Genomic DNA, 8,115 nt, shown 5'->3' with positions numbered 1-8,115 from the left:
CCCCACAATTTGAAACGCAGGTTTCCACGCCCGCGTTTCACGGCATTCTGGCGCAGAACGCTGAGTGGTAGAGAGGTCGAGCGACTAGTCCGCATTCCTCTTGGATCCACTCTTCTCCCTCTTTTCCTCCCCAGTGGGGCTAAGGGTCTGCTTAATTTGGGTCTTCCTTCTTGTCGGTTTGGACCTGGACCTGGGGCTGTGCCCCTCAGCTATGGAACCTGGACTCGGTTATTGAAGTGCGCAATACGGGGAGGGGGGAGGGAAATGAGAAACGCCCAGAATGCTCAGCTCCCTTTTCTTACAGTCACCACTACTTCCCACCTCAGCCTGGGAGGGACCAGTTAGCCACTCACTCCTGGGCACTTGCCTGTAACCCATAGGGGAATAGCTCTGAGGGATAGACAGAAGAGCACATTTGGAGGTAATGGACCTGAGACAGGCCTGGCTGGAGGGATGTAACAGAACTAGGATATTAGCAATATGAAAAGCCTGGAGGCTGGGGAGTGGAGAGGGTCCTGGGCGTGGGATTTGGATAGACAGAAAGGGTTTCACAGCAAGCAAGCTGTCCAGTGCCTGGCTCTGGTGCTGAAAGCATGGGGCTCAGAGAGTCAGAACCCTTGTGGTCAGGCCCATGAGATGATTGATGCCATCTCTTCTTTGCAGCTTGTGATAGAGAAGGGGCGGTGTGCAGAGGAGGGAAGACCTTCTTCCTAATAGGCCTTAGGGAAAACTTCCTGGAGATGGTGGGTTTCTACTGGCTTGGAAGGCTCTGAAAATGTGGAGGTACGAGACAGGGAGGGCATCCCTGACCTGGGATGTCTGACCCAGACAGAGAACTGCAAAATTCATGAGGTTGGAAAACTGTATATTTTCAGGGAATTGTGAGAAATTCACCTGGTTAATAGGGAGCTTTTGAAGGCTTTAGCTGTGTAGAATGAGGTGTGCAAGCTGGAATGCCCACAATATTTGGGTGTATGGGACAGGATAGAGGTGATGGGCCACATGCAGGACCCTTTATGGTAGGGAGAAGAGTTGAGAAAGAACACAAAGGAAGTTGACCTTATACAACCACCTGCTATGGGTATCACTGAGCCAAGTTCTAGAGAATACCAGACTGGTTATTCTGTTTTCACAACAGGGAAACCCAGAAACAACTAGACCCTTTGAGTGCCAGTTTGAATGTTGTGTTAGATTTTCATCACAGTGGCCAAAATACCAACAAGAACAACTTGGAGGAGGAAAAGTTTTCTTTGGGCTCATGATTTCAGAGGTGCAGGCTATGGTTGACCATCTCAATGACGTGAGGCAGAACATCATGGCAGAAGAGCGTGGTGGAGTAAAGCTGTTCAGCTCATGGCAGCTGGGAAGCAGAGAGAGGAGCCAGAGAAAAGCCGTATAATCCCCAAGGGCATGTTCCCAGTGACCAGCTTCCTCCAGCCACGCCTTAACTGCTTACAGTTACTACCCAGTAATCCATTCAAATTATTAACCCATCAAATGGATTAGTCCACCGATTAGGTTACAGCTCTCATAATCTAATCATTTCATCTTTGAGAATTCCTGCTTTATCTGTTACATGAGTTGATTGGGAGATGACTCGTATTCAAACCATAACAGATGAGAAGAAAGACAGACTCTTAAAGAATAAAACTTGGCCTCCAGGAGGCTGTTTATTAGGAAGAGAAGATTCTGGTCCATGTCTAGTGCCAGGTCAGGAAGGCAACCTTCTCAGGTTCCTCATCTTGTGTCTTTTTTTCTTGTTTCTTCAGTGGTGTGGACCAGGGGGATGCCCTGGACCATGACCAGGGGGGTGCCCACCAGGTCCTGGGGGATGGCCTCCCCCAGGACAGTGCCCTGGACCATGACCAGGGGGGTGCCCACCAGGTCCTGGGGGGTGGCCTCCCCCAGGACAGTGCCCTGGACCATGACCAGGGGGGTGCCCACCAGGTCCTGGGGGGTGGCCTCCCCCAGGACAGTGCCCTGGACCATGACCAGGGGGGTGCCCACCAGGTCCTGGGGGGTGGCCTCCCCCAGGACAGTGCCCTGGACCATGACCAGGGGGGTGCCCACCAGGTCCTGGGGGGTGGCCTCCCCCAGGACAGTGCCCTGGACCATGACCAGGGGGGTGCCCACCAGGTCCTGGGGGGTGGCCTCCCCCAGGACAGTGCCCTGGACCATGGCCAGGTGGGTGACCACCAGGTCCTGGAGGATGGCCGCCATGGCAGTGCCCCTGTGGAAAGCCAAATGACCAATGTCAGAATCTGAGGTCAGTGCCAATCTCTCCTATAATCAACTCCTCTTCTTTCTACTTCCCCAGGGATTCTGGATTCCTGGGCACTAGCAAGGAGCTGTAGAGGAGGACTGGGTGGTAGGGATAGCCTTGATGAAGCCCCTTGAATACTGAGCAGACAAGAGGGGAGGGACCTAAATTTATTGGTTTCCATTCTTGACCTGAGCTATGATTCCACTTCTTGGACTTTGGTTTATTTTATGTGTAACTAAGAAGCAAAATTATCTCATCTTCCCTGAGGGACCCTTGCAGAGTGATTCTAGAAGCTTTTCCAAGCTAGAACTGCAGGCTTATTGTACTTAGGAGCAAGGGTGAAGCTCAGGGAGGCTGTAGAGGAGCTGAGGGCTAGGGAGAGATAGGAGCTGAGGAGAAGGAGAAAAGCAGCTGGAGGAGGGGCAGTAGACCAAGAGAAGAAAGGAAGATGAAGATGTGCATGTTCTCTACATAGGTAGTGGGTCCTTGTATATGAACAGGACGTATGCTGCATTGACATACATATAACTGTGTTTGGGTACATGTATATAAGTGAGTGCATATACTTGCCTGCTGTGCACATAGATGCATGCATGGAGTATATGGTTGTGTGTTCATGAGAATGGGTGTATGTGTGAGCCTATGGCATCCCTGAGCAGGGTGCGAGCCCAAGATATCAGGAAGACTAAAAAATAACGTCAAAGTTTTACTCCTCCAAAGTACAGGTATGAAGACACGAAGTGCTGTGAATATACTATGTATACAACCAGAGATATGAAAAATAGTGCTCTATATGTGTAATAAGAACTGTAATGCATTCTGTATCATATATAAATTTTTAAAAATAAATAAATAAAAATAAAAAATGTTTTACTCCTTAGCCAGAAGACGACTGGAAAAAAGTGTGGTTTAAACTTCTGTCTTGACTACAACTACCTATGAGGCCCTAAGATGAAGGGAATTTCTTTGTTTCTTACCACAGGCCCAGGGAAGGAGAGAGAGACACCATCTTGCTTCTATGCTAGACACTGAGGGTCTGGGCCCCTATGGAGCAGGGGTGAAGCTATGCCCCTTTCCAGGGCTTCTGTTTCTTAGGGCATGGTAAAAGTTCGGAAGATCAAGGCTCCAGGGCTTTCCTGTGACTATGTTAGAGCAGCTCCTGCTCCATCCAGGCTCAGTGATGCCTGGAAACAGCCACTTCCTACTCCACCTGCTTTTCCTTCTATGGCTCTTTTTTTGTGGTGGGGCCACAAATCCACACCAGGGAACTGGTCTGCTGTGGTAGCTGATGTAGGAGAAGAGGGTGAGGGCAGACCAACTTCCTTTCTTGGCAGAAGCCTGTCTTGGGGGATCTGCAGTGTGGCTGGGGCTTGGGAGCAAGCCATCCATCCAGCAAGGCTGTGGGGGTAGCCAGGAAAGCAGAGCAGGGTAGAACAGGTGGGGAAGCAGCAGGAGAGAGGATGGGCTGCTGGGGCAGGGAGGGGAAGTGAGGAAAGGAGGAGACAGATGGGAAAACAGAGAGAATGCCAAGGAAGGAGGCTGTAGCAGCAGGGGCTGGGTGAATGCGGCAATGCCTCACCCTATGGGACTGCTGCCCAATCCTGCTCCTGACTTTCATTTCTGGAAAGGGGATCTAGGAAGGAAGGTCTGGAGGGCATGGTAGTTGGTAGTGGGGAAGAAAACAGGGAGAGGATTGGGGAACTTTCTTACCTTTGGACCTGTGGGAGGAGAAGAGGAAAAAAAAAAGGAGCAACTTGGGTCATTTGGTTCTGCAGTTAAAAACCCTGTCTTCTCCCTGGCACTGATCTGTTCCCCTCCCCCAACAAGGCTCTTCAGACTTGGTCTTTTGCCTGACAATCATTCCTCCATTCATCCACTCAACCACAGATTCATATTGAAAGTCAATACAAAGTTCCATTGTGAGTCCCTGTGTGCCCCAGACTGGCAGAGTCCTCCCAGGTGGCACAGGGCCAATGAAGAAGCGTGGGTTCGTGTCCACACTCTGTCAGCTATTTGTCCCCCTCGCCTTGGTCAAACATCCTGGCATTAGAGAAATGCTCCACTGTGGCAAACTCTGATTCATCCTCTTCTGCTTCTGCAAGGGCCCCCACCTTAGTTCCCTCACATCTCATTTATCTCACCCAGTCTCTGCGTAGCCCCTCAGAGCTATTTGTTGGCTCCTCCTTATAACTCACATCTGGACCTTTGCTTATTTATGCCTCCTGCTATTTGGAAATCTCTCTAGCTCAACTCTGCCTTGTTTTCCTGCAGGAAATCTACTTTGTAGGTCCAGTGGGCTCATTCAGCAATAGTCACCTGAATGGTCTCCAGTGCTCTGAAGCCCTCCTTTGGAAGGAATCAAAGTACTATTACTTTGTGCCTTTTAGGAGAGCCAGTGGCACAGCTACTGAGAGCTGTGTTCTGGACTCCAGACTGATCGTTCTGTGGTCTCACCCCAAGCAAGACCCTTAATTTCCCTTGGCCTCATGTGTAAAGCACTTGTCTGTTTCCTCCTGAGGTTGAAGATCTAGTGAGATGAAGGATGTGTGAACATGTTTCTTAAACTGTGAAGTGCTCTACAGAATATAAGGGCTTGTTTGCATTTTGGAACCCTACTGCCACCTACACACACACACACACACACACACGCACTTTTTTTTTTTTTTTTTGGCAAGCAGTAGATATGTCTGTCTGATTGGCCCTGCCTTCACCACTCTCCTTCCTTCTTTCACCCCATAGCTTCCCACCCATGTTGCTTACCTGGATCCATCTTTATGGGGCAAGAGCAGGGAGTGACACAAGAAATACCTGTGGTTTGACAGATAAAGTTTTAGTTTATGGTGATCTATATCTTAAACCCTTTCCTTCTTCTCAGGGATGCACACACAAAGCCCCTCTAAAGGATGAAAGGGTAAGACTACTCCACCTGGCCTAGCATAGCACTCAATGTGGAGATGTCACTCTGGGTGTCAATACAGGCATTGATTGTTTGGAGGGGGTCTATCCACATGGAGAGAGAAGAGAGACAAGAGATGTACTGTTTCCTTGGATCCACACTCTTACACCTCCCTGAACCCCCAAGATCCACACCCAGACTCATAATGATGTGTTAGTTCAATTCCACTTGGATCGCCTTTGATCATGTTGAGTGCCTGCTATACGCCAGGTCACAGTACTCCTGTCCCTAGAGGTCCCTGAGCATAGGGGTTGGAAGAGCAGGGAAGGGAAGGATGGGTTGGTGGATAGGGACCTTTGGGGGACCCAGAGGATCCTATGATCCATGCCCTATAACACAAGTGAGTGAAAAGCTTTCCTGGGTCCTAGCTGCTTATTTCTGTTTCCTCCCTCCAGAATTGGAAGGCAGTGGGAACTTTGAGTTCTGAGCCAATTTGTCATTCACCAACAAGCTATGCTGTCACTGGATGGAAATGCTGAGGTTTGGCCTCTGCTTATTTGAGTCTGGCATGCAAGTCACAATGGACAACTCCAGGATGGACCCAGTGCACTTAAGGATCAAATACTTGTCATCAGGGCTCTCTGATACTCATATGGTTGCTGAGAATATTTGTTATATTTTGAGCAAATTGTCACACACACACACACACACACACACCCCTAATATAACAGTGCTGGCCCCTTGTAGGACAGCCTCCTGCATTTTTTGAGCCACTGTGTGTGTGTGTGGGGATTACTTACACATGCAAAGCAAGTGCTCTACTACTGAGCTACCCTCGACTCTGTTGAGCTGCCCATGGTTCTATTTACTCCCTCAACTTTTGCTTAGTTAATGATGATGCTGGAAGAGACCCAGGAAGCTGGACTTGTGGGAGGGAGAAGTTACAAAAACCTTAGGGCCAGTTAGGATCTGGGTTAGAAAAAGGAGAAAAGATAGTCCTTAGAATATATCTCACAAATTCAGGTCTGGCTATTTGAGTTGGCAGCTCTGGAAGGGACCTAATGCAATCCCTTTGACTCTTAGCTAAGCCCCTCTATAAGTCATGGCAGAGGCTATAAGTCAAAATTCAAGTACAGAGTGGAAGTGCAAGAGCTCAGCCCAGGAGTGGGACAAGGCAGACGGGTAGATATGAGGGCTTAACAGCAGCCACACAGCACACAGACACATGTTGCACACATGAGAGACAGAGAGCACACACAGATGTACAACAACAATGATCAAACACATTTACCCAGATAGAGCACAAACAAACAGGCACATGAAGCACTCTCACAAAGAACCCCCACCCCTACCCCCACCCCAGCAAACAAAACCAGGTTCTTACCCAAGAGTGCAGAGCAAGAGCAGGAAGCCTGAGACTCTGTCTGTGCTCAGTGTATTTATATTGGATAGGGAGGGGCTGGCATGGATCAGGTGCACTGAGAGAGTCATGGGCAGAGGGTAAGTGAATGAGAAGGGATGAGCTACTCTGGGCAAAGAGCAGCTGGAAGCAGGATGTGTGGGCAGGGGAGGGGGGAACAGATGGGGAGAATGAGGGACAACCCATTATGAGATTGGTCTGTTAATGAGATGCCATAGAACCAAGGGAGGGGTTCCCAACCCTGGCAAAGACATTCAGCACCCAGTACTGGCTCTAAATATTTGTGGAGCTCCCACTAAATGTCAGGCCATATGTGAGTGCTTCACACTCCACAGTTAGCTCCTACAAACGAGACAGGATGAGTATCTCCCTCCAGCAGGTCGAGGGGATATAGTGACCCGAGTGGAGGGCCTGGTGGAATTCTTGCCCCGGGTACTTAGTCCCAAGCCCAAGTTCTCAAATGTGCTGCTCAAGCCAGGGTATTAACCTAGGAATAGAAGTCACACACAGAAAAGGAGACTTTCAGGATGGAATCTAGACAAATTGAGAAGGGACCCAGGATTTTGGAACCCAGGCAGTCAGCTTTCTCTGCATTCTGCAAGCCCCTCATGGGAGCCATTCCATTGACCCTTGTGGCATTGGCTATGTGCCACAACCCCTTGCTCAGTGTGCTCTGGAAGACAGACCAGTGGCCCCTGCTACAAGGTCTCCTGTCTCCCTGGATCCTTTCTTCTAAGGTATCTTGTTTCCACTGGCCTCTATGCTCTTCAAACGCAGGGACAGTGGTGGCTCTCTTAGTCACCTTTGTATTCCTAGGGATTAACCTTTAGCAATTCTCCTGGCATTAGCAGATGCTCAATAAATATTTGGTAGTTACACGAGGGGTTGGAGTTAGTTATTGCTGGGTAATGGCTGGTTTCCTTTTCTGTGCTTTATATTTGTGTTTATTTTTTCTCTTTTATTTGCATATTTAATTTTCTTTTTCTGCAAGAAGAAGGAAGTGCCCTTCCCTATCTCACAATGTTGTACAAAACAGAGAACATCAAAGACTCCATCCTTAGCAAGGCAAAGGGTCTTGGCTGGCCCCCTGTTTCAATCAAAGAGGACAGAAGCCATGTGAAATCAGAAGCAGCAAGTTAAAGAAGTAATTGTTTCCAGGTTTGCTATAAAGAGCCTCATGAGCTAGCTGCATGTCAGTGCATTAGATTATTTGTTTGTTGTACTGGGGATTGGACCCTGGGACACTTTGCCCTTATGCTACATCCCCAGCTTTCTTTTATTTTTTATTTTGAGACAAAGTCTCACTAAGTTGCTTAGGGCCTCACCAAGTTGCTGAAGCTGGCCTTTAACTTGCAATCCTCCTGCTTCAGCCTCCCAGTTGCTGGGATTACAGTCATGAGTCACCATGTCTAGCTAGATTAATTTTTTTAAAAAAGCTGAGGATGTAGCTCAATGGTAGAATGCTTGCCTAGCATGTATGTGGCCCTGGGTTTGATCCCCAGTACTGAAACAAACAAACAAACAAGTAACACATAC

Source organism: Marmota flaviventris, chromosome 2, assembly GCF_047511675.1.
Source record: "Marmota flaviventris isolate mMarFla1 chromosome 2, mMarFla1.hap1, whole genome shotgun sequence".
In the NCBI taxonomy this organism is placed as follows: domain Eukaryota; kingdom Metazoa; phylum Chordata; class Mammalia; order Rodentia; family Sciuridae; genus Marmota; species Marmota flaviventris.
This window is presented reverse-complemented; position numbering follows the sequence as displayed.